Consider the following 20,106-nt stretch of genomic DNA (forward strand, 5'->3'; position numbering starts at 1 on the left):
ACATCATCCTGATACCAAAGCCTGGCAGAGACACACCAAAAAAAGAGAATTTTAGACCAATATCCCTGATGAACATCGATGCAAAAATCCTCAATAAAATACTGGCAAACCGGATTCAGCAACACATCAAAAAGCTTATCCACCATGATCAAGTGGGCTTCATCGCTGGGACGCAAGGCTGGTTCAACATTCGCAAATCAATAAACATAATCCAGCATATAAACAGAACCAAAGCAAGAAGCACATGATTATTTCAATACTTGCAGAAAAGGCTTTTGACAAAATTCAACAGCCCTTCATGCTAAAAACGCTCAATAAATTCGGTATTGACGGAATGTACTTCAAAATAATAAGAGCTATTTATGACAAACCCACAGCCAATATCATACTGAATGGGCAAAAACTGGAAAAATTCCCTTTGAAAACAGACACAAGACAGGGATGCCCTCTCTCACCACTCCTATTCAACATAGTGTTGGAAGTTCTGGCTAGGGCAATCAGGCAAGAGAAAGAAATCAAGGGTATTCAGTTAGGAGAAGAAGTCAAATTGTCCCTCTTTGCAGATGACATGATTGTATATTTAGAAAATCCCATTGTCTCAGCGCAAAATCTCCTTAAGCTGATAAGCAACTTCAGCAAAGTCTCAGGATACAAAATCAATGTGCAAAAATCACAAGCATTCTTATAGACCAGTAACAGACAAACAGAGAGCCAAATCATGAGTGGACTGCCATTCACAATGGCTTCAAAGAGAATAAAATACCTAGGAATCCAACTTACAAGGTATGTAAAGGACCTCTTCAAGGAAAACTACAAACCACTGCTCAGTGAAATAAAAGAGGACACAAACAAATGGAAGAACATACCATGCTCATGGATTGGAAGAATCAATATCGTGAAAATGGCCATACTCTCCTAGGTAATTTACAGATTCAATGCCATCCCCATCAAGCTACCAACGAATTTCTTCACAGAATTGGAAAAAACTGCTTTAAAGTTCATATGGAACCAAAAAAGAGCCCACATCTCCAAGACAATCCTAAGTCAAAAGAACAAAGCTGGAGGCATCACGCTACCTGACTTCAAACTATACTGCAAGGCTACAGTAACCAAAACAGCATGGTACTGGTACCAAAACAGAGATATAGACCAATGGAACAGAACAGAGTCCTCAGAAATAATACCACACATCTACAGCCATCTGATCTTTGACAAACCTGAGAGAAACAAGAAATGGGGAAAGGATTCCCTATTTAATAAATGGTGCTGGGAAAATTGGCTAGCCATAAGTAGAAAGCTGAAACTGGATTCTTTACTTACTCTTTATATGAAAATTAATTCAAGATGGATTAGAGACTTAAATGTTAGACCTAATACAATAAAAATCCTAGAGGAAAACCTAGGTAGTACCATTCAGGACATAGGCATGGGCAAAGACTTCATGTCTAAAACACCAAAAGCAACAGCAGCAAAAGCCAAAATTGACAAATCGGATCCAATTAAACTAAAGAGCTTCTGCACAGCAAAAGAAACTGCCATCAGAGTGAACAGGCAACCTACAGAATGGGAGAAAATTTTTGCAATCTACTCATCTGACAAAGGGCTAATATCCAGAACCTACAAAGAACTCAAACAAATTTACAAGAAAAAAACAACCCCATCAAAAAGTGGGCAAAGGATATGAACAGATATTTCTCAAAAGAAGACATCCATACAGCCAACAGACACATGAAAAAATGCTCATCACCACTGGCCATCAGAGAAATGCAAATCAAAACCACAATGAGATACCATCTCATACCAGTTAGAATGGCAATTATTAAAAAGTCAGGAAACAACACGTGCTGGAGAGGATGTGGAGAAATAGGAACACTTTTACACTGTTGGTGGGATTGTAAACTAGTTCAACCATTATGGAAAACAGTATGGCAATTCCTCAAGGATCTAGAACTAGATGTACCATATGACCCAGCCATCCCATTACTGGGTCTATACCCAAAGGATTATAAATCATGCTGCAATAAAGACACATGCACACGTATGTTTATTGTGGCACTATTCACCATAGCAAAGACTTGAAATCAACCCAAATGTCCATCAGTGACAGACTGGATTAAGAAAATGTGGCACATATACGCCATGGAATACTATGCAGCCATCATAAAGGATGAGTTCGTGTCCTTTGTAGGGACATGGATGCAGCTGGAAACCATCATTCTTAGCAAACTATCACAAGAACAGAAAACCAAACACCCCATGTTCTCACTCATAGGTGGGAACTGAACAATGAGATCACTTGGACTCAGGAAGGGGAACATCACACACTGGGGCCTATCATGGGGAGGCGGGAGGGGGGAAGGATTGCATTGGGAGTTATACCTGATGTAAATGACAAGTGGATTGGTGCTGACAAGTTGATGGCTGCAGCACAGCAACATGGCACAAGTATACATATGTAACAAACCTGCACGTTATGCACATGTACCCTAGAACTCAAAGTATAATAATAAAAAAAAAAAATACAAAATTAGCCAGGAGTGGTAGTGTGTACCTGTAATCCCAGCCACTCAAGAGGGTGAGGCAGGAGAACTACTTGAATCCTGGAGGCAGAGGTTGCAGTGAGTTGATTTCATGCCATTGTACTCTAGCATTGGTGACAGAGTGAAACTCCACCTTAAAAAAAGAAAATTGACTAAAAAGAGAATGAAATAGAAAAAATGTGTGATGTAAAATGTTAATGGTGATAAAATGAACTGAATTTCTGTGTAAAAGTTATAGATGCAAGTTTACAGTGATGACAAGACGTAAGTGATAAGACAAATTATAGTCTTATCTTAATACTTTGTGTTTAAATGTAACGTATGTTCTTTAGGATAGTTATAGTCCATTTGTCTTTCTAGGAGGGACCAATGAGAATCTAGAAATGCTAGACACAAGTGATGGAAGCGTCTAGCTGTGCCCACCTGTGCCCTGACATAGGCAGTTCCATGGTTTGCTTCATTACTCAGGGCAAAGACTCTGATGCAAATGTGGTACACAGTCAATTTTTTTTCTTACTACATGATAGAAACTATAAATTTATCCCCATACAAAAGGGTATACTGCATATGCCCAAATGATAAATACAAGTGAATCACTGATCTGTAGGAGTACATTTTAAACCTCTTTAATTACAGAACAAAGTATCTGAAAAAGTTTTGTTGTTTATCTCTGAGTTTTCTTACATGGGTTCTCAATCTCTAGCCATACTATATAGTTAGCATGCTACTCTTACACAAATTAGACATTCTATTATTCTTTTATTCTAATAATGGTATCTATACACCTCAGAGTTTAAAACAAGTCTCAGCTTTTTCTATATCCCCAATTAAAATAACATTTTAAGATTTAATCATCAGTGATTTTTGTAGTAATATTTTTGAAGGTATTTGATCAAGATGATTTACTTATGCACTTATCTGATTTCTCTTTCTTCTGAATACATCTGTTAAGTTGGAATAGGGATTTAAAATCTAAATTCAATGTTGGAATTTACAAGACTCAGTGAAACTAGGAAGTGCTGTTATGTGCAGACCAATATCTGGCAATGGTAATTGAAGACAAATAGGCTTCACCAGTCTCAAAGCCCTAGCTTCCATAGTGAGTCCACATTTCTCTTGGATCTTATCTACTTCAGCAAAAGAAAACCACCCAATAAACCAGGGCCTTGTGCCTTGGGTGGAAACTCCAAAGTCCTCTAGTCTCCTTTAACAGCCAAGGACACTGCCACTTTCCTCAATAATAATTACTGCAGCCCAAGGACGTTGGTAGCCACGTGGGAGGAACAGTTGAGACTAGGTGAAGGAGGCTTTAGTGAGCAGTGCACTTTGGCAACAGGAGATGTGATCTCAAAAAAAAAAAAAAAATACACAAAACATCACACTGTACCTCATAAATACATAGTTTTCAACTAAAATTATTTAAATGAGGCATCCTTCAAATTACAACTTAGGAAAATTGCAATAGCTTTTCTTCTCTAATTTTTAGAAATGAGATTTTGTCACTTACATTTAAAATGCAGCATTTGTCCATGAAGTCAGTGCCCTTTTGCTCTGTATGTTAAAAATTGCACATATTTGAAGTAAAAAAATAGTTATAAGATGTTAGCCTCTGGAAGGGAATTTTACTTGAATTTTCAATGCAGTATGGAATAAAATTTTATCTTTTTAGCTTATTCATTTTTATCTAAATATAGATAATTTAATTAATTAATTTATTTATTTATTTACCATTTACAGCACAATGGTAGAAGCAGATCGTCCAGGCAAGCTTTTCATTGGTAGCATCAATAGAGAAGCCAATGAAAAGATGCTTAAAGAAGTATTTGCAAAACATGGTCCCCTATCAGAAGGTAACTCTTAAAGATGTGGGTATTTGTGTGTGTGTGTGTGTGTGTGTATGTATGTGTATTTTCATATGTATATTTCAATCTTTATATTTATAATATGTATGTTATATATATATTTTTAAAAATATGTATTTTTTCTAAGTGCATCGTATACATATGTTAAGATGCCTTATCATTTTAAACTCTTATTTTGAAGTATCTATTTGATATTTGGAAAAATCTCATAATAGCAGGTGAAGGGCCTGTGGTAAGGATCACTCACTACTTAGAAAGGAAAATGAGGAAAAGTAAATGTGTTGTGGAGTTAAGGAACAAAATGAAATAAAATAAGCTGACTATAATGGTGACTTAATATTAAGAATCATAGTGGTGATATGAAATACATTTATTTTCTGGTTTGATGTAACTTTCAGATGGTTAGTACCTTGGTGAGTCCATTATATAGATGTAAAATGTTTTTATATATTTTAGTTCTTTTGATAAAAGGGTTGAACCAGGAAGTCCAGAGACTTTGTGTTTAATATTTTTGAGAACCTGCAGATGCTAAGAATGCTGCCAAATACATGACTGGAAAGGAAAGAGTCCCTTAGTAACAATATTATAACTCTACTTTTCAATTAACAGTATTTGTAGGTCTTTTTACTATTACTAAAGTCTTGAAGATAGTAGAATGCCATATGGAACAAAATTCTTTGTGCCATATACATGCAAGTGTAGTTGGAAGGGTACTGGAAATAACATTATATAAATTAATATATCATAACTTTTCCTATTTTTTATTTCAATACAAGTGAAAATAGATTTTCAGAGGGTATTCAATTAGGAAAAGAGGAAGTCAAATTGTCCCTGTTTGCAGATGACATGATTGTGTATTTAGAAAACCCCATCCTCTCAGTACAAAATTTCCTTAAGCTGATAAGCAACTTTAGCAAAGTCTCAGGATACAAAATCTATGTGCAAAAATCACAAAGATTCCTATACACCAATAACAGACAAACAGAGAGCCAAATCATGAGTGAACTCCCATTCGCAATTGCTTCAAAGAGCATAAAATACCTAGGAATCCAACTTACAAGGGATGTGAAGGACATCTTCAAGCAGAAGTACAAACCACTGCTCAACAAAATAAAAGAGGACACAAATAAATGCAAGAACAGTCCATGCTCATGGATAGGAAGAATCAATATAGTGAAAATGGCCATAATGCCCAAGGCAATTTATAGATTCAATGCCATCCCCGTTGAGCTACCAATGACTTTCTTCACAGAATTGGAAAAAAACTACTTTAAAGTTAATGTGGAACCAAAAAAGAGCCTACAGAGCCAAGACAATCTGAAGCCAAAAGAACAAAGCTGGAGGCATCATGCTACCTGACTTCGAACTATACTACAAGTCTGCAGTAACCAAAACAACATGGTACTGGTACCAAAACAGAGATATAGACCAATGGAACAGAACAGAGTCCTCAGAAATAATGCCACACATCTGCAACCATCTAATCTCTGGCAAACCTGACAAAAACAAGAAATAGGGAAAGGATTCCCTGTTTAATAAATGGTGCTGGGGAAACTGGCTAGCCATAAGTAGAAAGCTGAAACTGGATCCCTTCCTTACACTTTATGCATAAATTAATTCAAGATGGATTAAAGACTTAAATGTTAGGCCTAAAATCATCAAAACCCTATCAAAAAACCTAGGCAATACCATTCAGGACATAGGCATGGGCAAGAGCTTCATGTCTAAAACACCAAAAACAATGGCAACAAAAGCCAAAATTGACAAATGGAATCTAATTAAACTAAAGAGCTTCTGCACAGCAAAAGAAACTATCATCAGAGTGAAGAGGCAACATACAGAATGAGAGAAAATTTTTGCAGTCTACCCATCTGCCAAAGGGCTAATATCCTGAATCTACAAAGAAGTTAAACAAATTTACAAGAAAAAATAAAACAACCCCATCAAAAATGGGCAAAGGATATGAACAGACACTTCTCAAGAGAAGACATTTATGCAGCCAACAAACACATGAAAAAATGCTCATCATCACTCGCAATCAGAGAAATGCAAATCAAAACCATAGTGACGTACCATCTCACACCATTTAGATTGGTGATCATTAAAAAGCCAAGAAACAGGTGCTGGAGAGGATGTGGAGATATAGGAACACTTTTACACTGTTGATGGGACTGTAAACTAGTTCAGCCATTGTTTAAGACAGTGTGGCAATTCTTCAAGGATCTAGAACTAGAAATACTATTTGACCCAGCAATACCATTACTGGATATATACCAAAAGGATTATAAATCATTCTGCTATGAAGACACATGCACATGTATATTTATTGAAGCAGTATTCACAATAGCAAAGACTTAAAACCAACCAAAATGCTCATCAATGATAGACTGGATTAAGAAAATGTGGCACATATACACCATGAAATACTATGCAGACATAAAAGAGGAAAAGTTCATGTCCTTTGTAGGGACATGGATGCAGCTGGAAATCATCATTCTCAGCAAACTATCGCAAGGACAGAAAACCAAACACCACATGTTCTCACTCATAGGTGGGAATTGAACAATGAGATCACTTGGATACGGTGTGGGGAACATCACACACCAGGGCCTGTAATGGAGTTGGGGGAAGGAGGAGGGATAAGAGTAGGAGACATAGCTAATGTAACTGAGGAGTTGATGGGTGCAGCACACCATCATGGCCCAAATATACATATGTAACAAACCTGCATGTTGTGCACATGTAGCTTAGAACTTAAAGTATAATCAATAAATAAAAAATGAAGAACATTAAAACCTAGAAGGAACCCTCCTGTAAATCAATGGAATAAGTCAACGTTTATTAAATGCTATTAAAGGAATTACTTCCAATTCCTGGAAATACTTCTAGAACATATACAAACGGTAGAGAGACATCTAGACAGACTCACAGGAAGGAAATATTCATTCCCTTTTTCTGAAAATATGTTCTTGAAAAAGTATATTGAAATAAGACCTTACATTTAAGGAAATGTTAAATACTTGAAAATAGAAAATAATATGAGAATATTAAAGTTGGATAACAGAAGAAGTAACTGACATTTTTACCCTATCCTGGCTCTTTTCTCCTAAGGATGTTTTTTTTCCTGTCACCAGAGTGATTTATATAACATGAATACCTAATTACTCATTTCCCCAATGTGTTTGAGAACTTGATTTGATCAAACCAATGGTCTCTTTTCCTATTGAGTCTTAAGTCTAGAGATTGTTTGCTTACTAAAGCTTTAAAATTTTATCTAATTCTATTAACTGTTGAATTCCTTTACATTTTAGTCAAGATCATTCCATTCTGGGCCCTTTAGAGCTTTTTTGCTTTATAACATTATCCCAATCTGTTTTTAGCTCCTGTTATTGTTTATGCTACCCCTAAAATGCTTTTTTGAACTTCTTGACAATTATCATTTCCTGTGTATGCCTCAAAAATACAATTCATTATTCAAAAGCAACTTCAATTTTATATTTTCTTCCTCATTGCTTATCATAGGTATTTTGTATTCACTGTACCACGTATTAATCTATTGATTGTTATATTGTCTATTGTGAATATTTAAAGCTTCCTAGTTGCTTTTGTTTATGTTACATCTAGTACATTCCTAGCACATAGCAGAAAGTACATATTTATTCACTCTTATAAATTACTATTTTAAGCTGTAGTAGAAACCAAGAGTAGCTTTTGATTCATGACTTTGTGGTAAGTGTGTAAATAATTTTGTCTTACGTATAGTAATCTATGATAATTTCTTTTTTACTCCTAGTTTTCAAACACAAGAGCAGATAATTTGTGTAGATTTTTTTATTGTTTGTTTGTTTTGTTTTTTAAGACTGAATCTCACAGCTTCACCAGGCTGGATTGCATTGGGATGATCTGGGCTCACTGCTACTTCCCTGTCCCAAGTTCAAGCAATTCTCCACCTCAGCCTCCCAAGTAGCAGGGACTACAAGCACGTGCCACCATGTCCAGCTAATTTTTGCAGTTTTAGTAGAGACAGGGTTTCACCCTGTTGGCCAGGATGGTCTCTATCTCTTCACTTCGTGATCCGCCTGCGTCGGCCTCCCTAAGTGTTAGGATTATAGGCGTGAGCCACTGTGCCCTGCCAATGTAATTTCTAAATTACTTAATCTCCTAAATTACTTTATCTCAGGTATTTTAGTGTGTAAAACTAAATGTGAATGTTATATGAACATAAATGTTAAGTCGGAGCCAATAAAGGACGTTCGGAGAGTTTTCAGGGGAATTACAGTTTAAGGAATTTTTACTGACTGAAACACTGGGAAGGAAACAGCCATGCGCAAATCTGGGGAAAATGTTATGGGCCCAGAAATAACAAAAGAAGTTTCAAGATAGGAACAACTGGCGATGTGGCTGCAAGACGTCTGTAAGAGATTTAAGATCTTCCCCTAAATAACATAAACCATGTAATTTTAAAATAGAGTTATTTGTTAGTTGAACTGTTTGCAAAAATTACTTTGGCCTATATAAAACATTATGCTGAAAAATGTTCTTGTGAAGTTAATTAGGACATTTAAGCATTTCTGAGAAATAACATGAAGTACTATATTAAGAATCATTAATTAGGAACATGTCTAAGGAAAAGAAAGAAATGAGTGGGGCAAGAAACCTTAATGAGATAAAACAAGGATCGCATTTACAGAAACATTTCTAGAGTAAATACGGAATTGTAAATCATATGGGCACATTTTATGTGTTAGCAGATTAAACAAGGAGCAACTCATAATGACTAATACGACTAATCACTTGTGTCTCACTGAAACTTTTAAATCAGTGATGTGAATAGAAAGATGAAGTGTATTATATATTGTAAAAAACAGATGTGCCACATTCTTCCATAGAATCTATAATGGTTAATATTTTTTGTTTGTTTGTTTGAGGTGTTATTTTTTCAATAATGGAGGAGTTTTCAAGGAATTTGAATATTAGGACTTGTGTTTGATCCCTTACTGGAAGGCATGTGTTCAGTAAATGTCTCAAATTTGGCATTGTGAAAGACGTGTTCATTTTAGGAGGGGAAAAAAAGTTTGCTTTGGGATAAAATATCTAAAATCGAACCACAGGTGACATAAATCTGCTTGTAAAATGTGCTTAGGTTAAATGTGCCAGTGTTGTTGATAGTACCCTTGATACCTTTAGTCTTTGGATGGAAAAGCAATAAAAGTAGAACAAGCCAAGAAATCATCTTTCAAAGTGGTGGTTGGCAGAGACCACTAGCTTCTTCAAGAAACAGAAGCCCTTCAGGAAGTTTGAGAACTGCAAGAGGAAGTAGTGGAGGATCAAGAGAGTGGCTTCCCTCACATGATGGATGCTTGGGTAATGTTTTAAAATATAAAGATGGAACCATAGGACTAAAAGAAAATAAGTTTGAAGATATCAAAATTTCTCAATTTTGTATGTTTCCTTTATGAACAGAAAATTAACTTATTGATAAGCAAAATTATTTCTAAGTACTAAAGGTGTATGATAAGAATGATTGAATTAATATCTAAAATTTGTTTTAAAATTACTACAACTTTGCATCGAAATAACACAAATTTCAAACAGAATTGAGTTTATGAATGCTGATTGCCTATACTCAACAGATTTTCTGTAGAACTCATTTATATTCATTATACTTTATAGAGTTTTCTACTTCTGGGCCCAGAACTTCTTATCAGTTGTATTATCAAAATACGATGGAACATTTAAAACTTTCCAACAGGAAAAAAGTAACTCAGTACTTAAAATTGATTTTTCAGGTTTTTTTGTGTGTGTATACATGTGCAAACATCTGTGCAAATCTATTGCTTTGCAATTTTCTTTTGGAAAGTTTGTACATTGGCCTGCCATAAAGCATTTTCAATTTAAGAAATGTAGAATTTTAATTTCTGAAAAGAGTGTGTGACTCTGGAAAAGTTTAAAACCACTGCTTCACAGATAAATATGTATCTTTCTTTGCTGGAGGATGAGCCACTGAAAATGATATTTATGAGTGATTTACACAATAGAAATGAGGGGTCAATTTCTACATAAAAAAGAAAAACAAACCATATATTCAAAAAAGTATATTGGATGGGCTGGGCAAGGTGGCTCATGCTTGCCATCTCAACACTTGAGGAGTATAGCGTGGTTGGACTATGAGGTTGGGAGTTCCAGACCAGCCTGCCCAACATGCTGAAACGCTGTCTCTCCTAAAGATACAAAAAATTAGCCTGGCATGGTGGCATTCACCTGTAATCCCAGCTACCTGGGAGGCTGAGGCAGGAGAATCACTGGAAACTGGGAGGCAGAAGCTGCAGTGAGCCGAATTCATGCCATTGAACTCCAGCCTGGGCAATAGGGCAAGAGTCCATCTCAATAAATAGATGATTGATTGATTGATTGATAGATAGATAGATAGATAGATAGATAGATAGATAGATAGATAGATACATCCATCCATCCATCCATACATACATACATACATGCATGCATACATACATACTTACATACATACATAAATAATAAACCTATCAGTTAACTAGTAGTATCTATGAATCAACCTTCAAAAATGTATCGCTTAATTTTATGTTTTAATGGCCAGATGTTTAATTAATTGCAGATTTTTTAAAGTTGAAATTGAAGTATTTACTCCATTTTAAGATGCATAGCTTCAAGGTTATATTGTCTCCATTGATCTTGAGGGTGAGGTTCAATAACACTTTGTCATGTGTGAGAATGTGCATATTCTAACCTGTAACACCACCTAGAAATTGGCATATGTCTACATTTTTGTAGCTATAAAAACATATTTTTATATTATTTATATGCAATTCTTAAAAATTATTAAAATTTAGCATAGTCTACTCTGAAAATTAGTGTTTCATAAGAGAATTGTAAGAATTCTATATTATGTTAACAAATTTTAGAGATATATATTTTCCTGTGTCATCTTTTGATATTGTAAATATTTGGGTTGCTTTCAATGGAATTTAGTGTATCTTTATGATATGTTTTGGAAATTTTCCTGATAACAATGACATAAACAGTAGTTTATCATGTTTAAAATATTTTTTCTTTATGTGTATTATACTTAAATATTTTACGGATAGATTTCTGCTCCCTGTTCACTCCCCACTTTTCCCACATTTCTCTGTCACACCAATATATTATGATTCTTGAGTTTCCTTCTAGATCTTCTAAATGGACTTTTGTTCCTTGAATTGTACCAGTTTCATATAGAAATGTTAATTTTATTAGTTTAGACAAATGTGTATTCGTAAGATTATAATATGTAGAAAATCTCCATAAACAACTAAAACTTAGCCATTTAAGAAACAGTGATGTTAGTTAACTAAAAAGATTTTGTTTGAAATACAGATGATGGCGGATACACTCTTGAAGAACATGAGTTCTTCTAGGGGGCTTTCCAATTGAAAGAGGTTCATCTTCAAGAAGTGGAGGTCCTCCTCCTAAAAAATCTGCTCCTTCTGCTGTGGCAAGAACCAATAGTTGGATGGGAGGCCAAGGTAAATTCTACCTCATGGAAAGACCGTAGTTTTTGCATGACTGAAAATAAGATATTTTAACTGGATGCTTAAATTTAAGTTCATCGAACAAAAGAGAAGTGACACATCATTGAGCATAATTATTGATAGATAGCTTTTATTATACTTTCTATCTCACTAGGTGAATTTCAGATTTATGGTGAAGAAATACTCAAGCTTCTCATTACAGATGAAAGAAGTGATTACAGTGAGGCCACTATTCGCTTTTTTGTGTGTTGTTTGTATGTGTGTGTGTGTTTGCTAGCTAATTCCCCTTAATGTTACTAAAAGTTCCTAGCAGTACTCCTTGATAGTAGCCTACTTTATCTAATGAATTCTTCCATTTCCTAGGTACCCTGGTGGTGGTCCCTTAGTGTCCCAATATAAAAATTGCTTGTTCATTTTCTTTGTTGGGTTGAAGTCTTGCTCTTACAAGGTCAGAGTGCGTTGATGAGATGATGGTTTACTACAGCCTCAAATTCCTGGGCACAAGCAATTCTCCTGTTTCAGCCTCCTGAGTTGCTGCAACTATAGGCATGCACCGTGACCACACCTAACTAATTTTTTTACCCTGTTTTTTTGTAGAGGATATCACTACATTGTCAAAACTAACATTAAAGCCCAGGACTCAAGCAGTCCATCTGCCTCAGCCTTCCACACTAGCTCACAATTTGAGCCACTGAGCCTGGCCATCCAACTTCTGAGACCTCAGTATGCTTACATGCAGGGCATTATTGCTGCTTATATGAAGAAACAAAAGAAGTACAAGAGCATTCAGCAGAAAATGAGTCACTGGGCTTAAATAGTATTTAAAAATAAAGTTAAGGCTTGAAAGGTAGACATAAAGGAGTCCAATATTCTTTTTTTTTTTTTTTTTTTTGTGACGGAGTCTCGCTCTGTCGCCCAGGCTGGAGTGCAGTGGCGCGATCTCGGCTCACTGCAAGCTCCGTCTCCCGGGTTCACGCCATTCTCCTGCCTCAGCCTCCCGAGTAGCTGGGACTACAGGCACCCACAACCGCGCCCGGCTAATTTTTTGTATTTTTAGTAGAGACAGGGTTTCACCGTGGTCTCGATCTCCTGACCTTGTGATCCGCCCGCCTCGGCCTCCCAAAGTGCTGGGATTACAGGCGTGAGCCACCGCGCCCGGCCTAAGGAGTCCAATATTCTTAAGGGGATATCACAGAAATACAGAGTTGTGAAATATAAGGGCATATAAATCAATAATTAAGATTGTGCTGGGATGTTTAAACATTAATACAAGATCCTTAGTGTATGATTTGAATTTATTTGATGAGAGAATTTAGAACTAAGCAACCTGAGGTGAGTAGTAGGATTGAATAGAAGTAATATTTTTGAGAAGGAGAATTGTAAGATTGCAGACTCAACAGAAGAAAGCAAGGCAGTAAATAAAAGTTCTTAGCAAAGAAGTTTAAGCAGAACAAATTAAAGTTGTTACTTAGTCTTCCATATACTAATATGGAGCAAATTGAAAACTACCATTTTCAATTTTACATTTCATATATAGAATATTGTGAAGATAGGTATTTATTGACTTCAGGATACACAAGCCAACACATTTCCATTGAAAAATTAGCCAGTGAACATATCACAGGTGAAAGACTGACATCTAAGGAATAGCACGTGAAGAGTATATTAAAGGAGAACCTTTTCTACTTGAAATAGCAATAATGTTCTAATGATCCCTTTAACAGTATTGCTTATTGCAATAAAAGTAAATCTGGACCATCATTAGAAAGTTTTCACTAGTACATTTTAATTTGTCAACATTTAAGATAGAGTCAACCACTTAAAGGAGGTACAAATTTAAGTATAAATTTATAGGAGTATAAATTTATACTTAAGTTTATTAAGTATAAACTTAAAGGAGGTATAAATGTAGGTATAAATTTAAGATGCAGTCATTCAAAGGTAGCCTTATTTGTGTGTGTGAGGTGGATTGAACAACATGAGAAAATCCACCTTCTTCAGCTGAGAATGGACAATGTATATACACTTTAAAATCTGTGAAGAGTTTGGTGGTTTCACATGTTTTTCCTGTGTCATTAGTAGTCATCAGTAATTCATATGAAAAGGAAAATAATCACTAAGTAGTTATTAACCATTACAAATGAACTTTTACTGAAGAATTGATGTCTGCCTTCAGCTATATTAGAAGAACTGGCCTTGGCGGGAGCCATGGGATTATCCCAAGTCATAAGAAATATTCACAGTGTCATGATTTAGTAATTTAGAGAACAAAGAACATAGTCATAGAAGAAATAATTGTAAAAGTTGTTTGAGAAGAGAACATAGTGTTTCAGATTTGGTAATCTTTACATTATGTTCCATTATTTTAATATTAAAGGTCCCATGTCACGTGGAAGAGAGAATTATGGAGGTCCTCTATGCAGAGAGCCAACCTCTTCCTGGAGAAATGACTATATGTCACCAAGAGATGATGATTATGCAACTAAGGAGAGGTAAAGGAAAAATGAAAAAAAAGAAAATAGAAAAAAACAGTTGTGTTTTGTTATGGTGATGAAATTTACATAAAAAAATTAAATATTATAAGGGAAACAGTTAAGTGGCAATTAATACATTGTGTTGTGCAGCAAGTACCTCCATCGAGTTCCAAAACATTTTCGTCACTCCAAACTAAAACTCCAGCTACCAGTTAAGGAGGCCCTTTCATTTGTTCCCTTCGCTCAGCTGCTAGCAAACACCAATCTGTGTTCTGCGTCGGAGCTTACATGTTGTGGGCATTTAATGTAAATGGGTTCAAACACTTCATGACTTTTTGTATCTGTCTCCTTTCCTTTTTGTGATGTCCCAAAAGTTCATTTACATTATACCACTTAACTCTTCCACAAGCTGTTAACCCATTATTTTCTGTGGGTGGTTTCTACCACAGTATTTCTATGCACCAGTATTTGTTTGAGTAGGTTTAATCAATTCTGGATGTATATATAAGTGGAATTGCTTGGTACTATGATAACTATGTTTGTTTTATTGAGGAGCCACCACATTTCTACATAGTAGCTGCATCATTTTCCATTCCAACTAGCATAGTGTCAGGGTTCCAGTTTATCTACATCCTCTCAAACACTTGCTATTTCCTGCTTTTTAAAATTTATTGCCATTCTAGTGTGTGTGTAAAGTATGGTATCTCACTTTGGATTTGAAATGCATTTTCTGAATCACTGATTATGAGTATCTGTTCCATGTGCTTTTTGGGCATTTGTCTATTTTATTTGGAGAAATATCTATTTAGATGTTTGGTCTTTTAATTTTGTGTAATTTGTAAGTTATCTTTAAAAAAATTTAAAATAGGCCGGGCGCGGTGGCTCAAGCCTGTAATTCCAGCACTTTGGGAGGCCGAGACGGGCGGATCACGAGGTCAGGAGATCGAGACCATCCTGGCTAACCCAGTGAAACCATGTCTCTACTAAAAATACAAAAAACTAGCCGGGCGAGCTGGCGGGCGCCTGTAGTCCCAGCTACTCGGGAGGCTGAGGCAGGAAAATGGCGGGAACCCAGGAGGCGGAGCTTGCAGTGAGCTGAGATCAGGCCACTGCACTCCAGCCTGGGTGACAAAGCGAGACTCTGTCTCAAAAAAAAAAAAAAAAAAAAAATTTAAAATAAGTAAAAAATAAATAAAAAGGGTACCTCCAACAAAGTGATAAAATAGGAGTCTCTAATTTATTCTTCCATCCACAAATGCAACAAAAAAAGGCACACCAACATCAATTCCCTGTGAGATAAATTCAGAAACTAATTGAGATACTCTTGAACATAGGATTATGAAAATACTCACTAAAAAGAGGCAAGAAAGGCTGAATCATGATCTTGTTCTAGAGTTTGTGTCTGACACAGTGCCCTAGAATCAAAAGGAAATCTTATTTCACAGCTTGTCTCAGAGGACTGAAGAATTAAATTACATATGTAATGCCCCAGCTGTTAACAGCAGCTTCTCAACGAAATGATTCCTGACTTGCCACTCTCTGGATTCTAACACAGATTGGCATTTATAACTCTCCTAATACCTCCAAGATAAAAGAGGGATTTAAATAGACATTCAAACACTTCCAAAACTGTTTCCTCCTGGCTTACTGGATCTCAAGCAGTCAAGAAAGTTCAGCTCCCACTTTATACCTAGAAGAACTGAGATTGTACATTTAACACCTTGACTTTTTTTTTTTTCTTTTTTCTTTTGAGATGGAGTCTTGCTCTGTCACCCAGGCTGGAGTGCAATGGCACAGTCTTGGATCACTGCAGCCTCTGTCTCTTAGGTTTAAGTGATTCCCCTGCCTCAGTCTCCCAAGTAACTGGGATTATAGGTGCCTATCACCATGCCAGGCTAACTTTTGTGTTTTTTAGTAGAGACAAGGTTTCACCATTTTGGTCAGGCTGGTCTTGAACTGCTGACCTCAGGTTATCCATCCACCTCAGCCTCCCAAACTGCTGGGATTACAGTCATGAGCACCACACCCTGTCATGTGTTGACTTTTGTAGCTTCTACCCAGGTATCTTACTTCTAATTTTTACTTCTGGATCTGTCAACGTCCTCTGAGAGCAGGCACGTAGGCATTTCTCTTCAGTCTTCATCATCACTCACTCTATCAATATGCTGAGCTTCTAAATTTTCCTACCAAGAAGTCAAACTACCTAACTATTGCCCTGATTTCTCAGGTTGCTGCCTAAGAGTTTGAAAACTAACTTGCCAATCTCTGGAAGCTAATGAATCCCAGCTCTTTGTAGTCCCAGGATTCTAAAGAGGAAAAACTGTTGTTTTACAATAACTCTGCATGACTTGTAATTTGGACATTTGTCCCTCCAAGCCTCCGGTTGAAATGTGGTCCTCCACACTGTAAATGGCACCTAGTGGGAAGTATTTGTTTGTGTCATGGGGCTGGATCCCTCATAAATGGTTTGGTGCCCTCGCCATAGTTAATAAGTGGATTTTCTGCTGTATTCGCTCCCACAGTGCAGCATGCATCCAAATAGTTGTTCAAAAAAGTCTGATACCTTCTCCCCTTCTCTCTCTTCTCCACTTCTCTTTCTTGCTTTCTCCACATGTGACATGCCTGTTTTCCTTCTACCTTCTGTCATGAGTGGAAGCCTCGTGAGGCTGTCACTAGATGCAGATGCTGACACCACACATCTTTTACAATCTGCAGAGCCAGGAGCCAATGAAAGCTCTTTTGTTTATAAATTTTTTCAGTCTCATAGCCTTTCATAGGAACACAAACAGACTAAGACATGTATCTCGGGCTGATAACTTGTCTATATCAGTAAGCAGTGGAGCTCAGAGTTCACTATTTGCTGCGTTCCACAGAGGACAGAGGTGGTTTTCAATGGTCCCATGAGTTCTTCCTTAAATCCAACCGTTGGCTTACTCTAGCTTTCAGTTTCTCCATGGATACACCCCAACCTTTTAAACTCCTCCTTTAGGACCAGTGTTTTGTTGTTGTTGTTCATATTTATTTATTTATTGAGATTCACTCTATCACCTAGGTCAGAGTGCAGTAGCATGATCTCAGCTCACTTTGACCTCTACCTCCTGGGTTCAAGAGATAGTGCTGCCTCAACCTTCCAAGTAGCTGGGACTACAGTCATGTGCCACCAGGCCTGACTAATTGTTTTGTTTCGTATGTTTAGTAGAGAGCAGATTTCACCATGTTAGCCAGGGTGATCTCAACCTCCTGACCTCATGATATGCTTCAGCCTCCCAAAGTGCTGGGGTTACAGACGTGAGCCCCTGTGCTCAGCCTGGACCATGCTTTTAACTTGTCCATTTCTAGGGTCTGTTGTGACAGAATAGGCATTCTGTGATACTGCTAACTTCCTCCCTCTCTGCAAAAAACCTCAACTCACAACTATCCTTAGACAAGGACACTGTAGTGAATGATTCTATAACTTGGGATTTAATCTATGATAAGTTTTCAAAGACTATAGAACTGAGAATAACCACACACATAGGATAAAAGAATAGTTTTATTTTGATGCCTTTTCTCCTCCCCAAGCCAGCACAGTGTTGCATACAAAAAATTTCCCTGGACCCACAGTTTCTTCAGAGACAAGAGAGTTGAAGGTGTACATTCAGCCTTTTCTTTTCCATTTTGCGGTTCTTCACATAATGTTCTCTCTAGTCTTCCCCTGTGGGAAACATTGGGGATATCAGACAACTGGGGCCAGTTACAAACAAACTACATGGATGGAGCTCACAGTGACCATAACAGTAATCTCCTTGGTGGCTTTACATTCTAGCCAGCAGAAGTGCACCATCAGACAAACTAGGCAGCAGCATTATTCTGCAGCAGCCAACTATGGTTGATGGGTCAGCCAGGCTCAAATCCCTGGCCAGCTGCCAAATCCCACCCTAGTTTTCTCTGCAAAACTTCCAAGGCTGTGAAAAAGAGGCAGCTTGGTGATTTTCCACAGAAGAGGCATGCAATCGCACCCAATCCCAGCTGCCATACTTTTGACCATCATAGCCCTGTGTGTTCCACCCATTTCTAGGCTGAAAAGCAGAGCAATTTAATGGTTAAGGATGAATTTCTGGCCCTACTTGGACCCAGTGGACAAGTAGCTTTTATAATAAGCCCTGGTACCCCTTGAAGGAAGTTCGCTTCTGATATATCTAGTGGAAATCACTGGGGCATTAGAATCTCTAGAGCATGTGACTTTACTGAGAAACAGAGAATCTCAGTCTCAGCTCCAGTGCCTTCCACTGCTGTTGAGAATAAACTTCCCTGCTGGGGAATGTGCCAGTCTGAGTCAGTGAATGTAGTCTATCCAGGCTCTGTCCAGCAGAAAATGGATCTAGACTCTCCAGCCTCTGTCCCCTCTAGGGAGGACCCACTCTCAACTCTGGCCCTTCCACTTTAATCAGGGAACTATATAATCTTTCAGAAACTTTCTGGGAATTATGTAACTTTCTTAGCAGAGACCAGGATCTAAGTTATCTGTTTAAGAGCAGATGTCAAGGGAGCTGATTTTCAGCCCCAGGCCCTCCTGCTGTAGGTAGGAAACTAGCCCATCTGCGCAGAGACCTTCCAGTAGCCATCACAGCCAAAATTACAGGCATGCCATTCCCTGTTCCACAACAGAATTTAAATGGACCCAGTCTCAGCTCCAGCTGGTCAAATTTTAATTTCTGAAATGGAATCATTAGTAGTAAATAACCTACGAGCCATAAAAACAAAACAAAACAAAAAACAGCCCAGGAACCAATAGATTCCAGATGCATTCCATCAGATCTACAAAGAGCTGCATCATATTCCGTTGTGTGGGTGATCCTACTTTATTCAACTCATTATGTATGTATGCTTACACCCCCCTACACACACACACACACACACATACGCATAAAACACCCACCTATGTTTCATGTTCTCTCAAAAACCTGCAGTAGAAATGTCAAGCTGTCCTCTGGTATCATCTGTAGGCTGAGTGGGGAAAGACCCACTCCTTTGCTTGCATTACATTGTTGCCAGCAGCCTTGTCCACAATGGCAGTTTTTCAGTGGTTTCTTACAGCTCTCTAGAGAACCTGCAATTATGTTTATTTATATGGCTTACAATATATTCGTTAGGCTTTATCTCTAAACTTGAGCCTGGGTACAGTGGTTCAAGCCTGTAATTTCAGTAGTTTGAGAGGCTGATGGTAGAGGATCCTCTGAGCCCAAAAGTCTGAGACTACAGTGATGTATGAGTCAGCCTGGTGACAGAGCAAGACCCTGCCTCTAAGTAAATAGATAATAAAAATATAACTGATAGCAATATTTTTGTTTTACAGTTTGGAAACACAAATTTCCCCGATCAAATATATGAAAATTTGATAGTAACTAACACAGCTCATTGCTTGTTCATGGGAATCAATGCAGGAAAGTAGTAGGATTGGATGCACTTTCCCATTAATGCTTGAACTTAATGAACTTAATATGCTTAATGCATATTGTGATGATAAGTGGTGAGTTTGGGTCAGGAAGTCTTTCTGCCAGAGCTATGGAAACTGTAGAAATATCAAAACTGTAGAAATAAAACCCTCCACAGGTCAGGAAACAAAACAGTCTTTACTGGCAATAATAACTATAAAATCTTTTGCAGATTTCATTTCATTTTTAATTTAGTTTAGGCAGCATAACAG

General features: G+C 37.1%; 1 pseudogene across 1 annotated transcript in view; it reads left to right on the plus strand.

Annotated features, from left to right (window-relative positions):
- The window catches only part of LOC106995414 (RNA-binding motif protein, Y chromosome, family 1 member B-like), a 653,515-nt pseudogene that overhangs the window by 35,456 nt on the left and 597,953 nt on the right, over positions 1-20,106 (plus strand). Inside the window, exons 2-3 of the transcript XR_013413297.1 lie at positions 11,792-11,940; positions 14,324-14,434. The product of XR_013413297.1 is annotated as an RNA-binding motif protein, Y chromosome, family 1 member B-like (transcript). The remainder of the gene's footprint in view (positions 1-11,791; positions 11,941-14,323; positions 14,435-20,106) is intronic.

This window comes from Macaca mulatta, chromosome Y (assembly GCF_049350105.2).
Source record: "Macaca mulatta isolate MMU2019108-1 chromosome Y, T2T-MMU8v2.0, whole genome shotgun sequence".
In the NCBI taxonomy this organism is placed as follows: Eukaryota; Metazoa; Chordata; class Mammalia; order Primates; family Cercopithecidae; genus Macaca; species Macaca mulatta.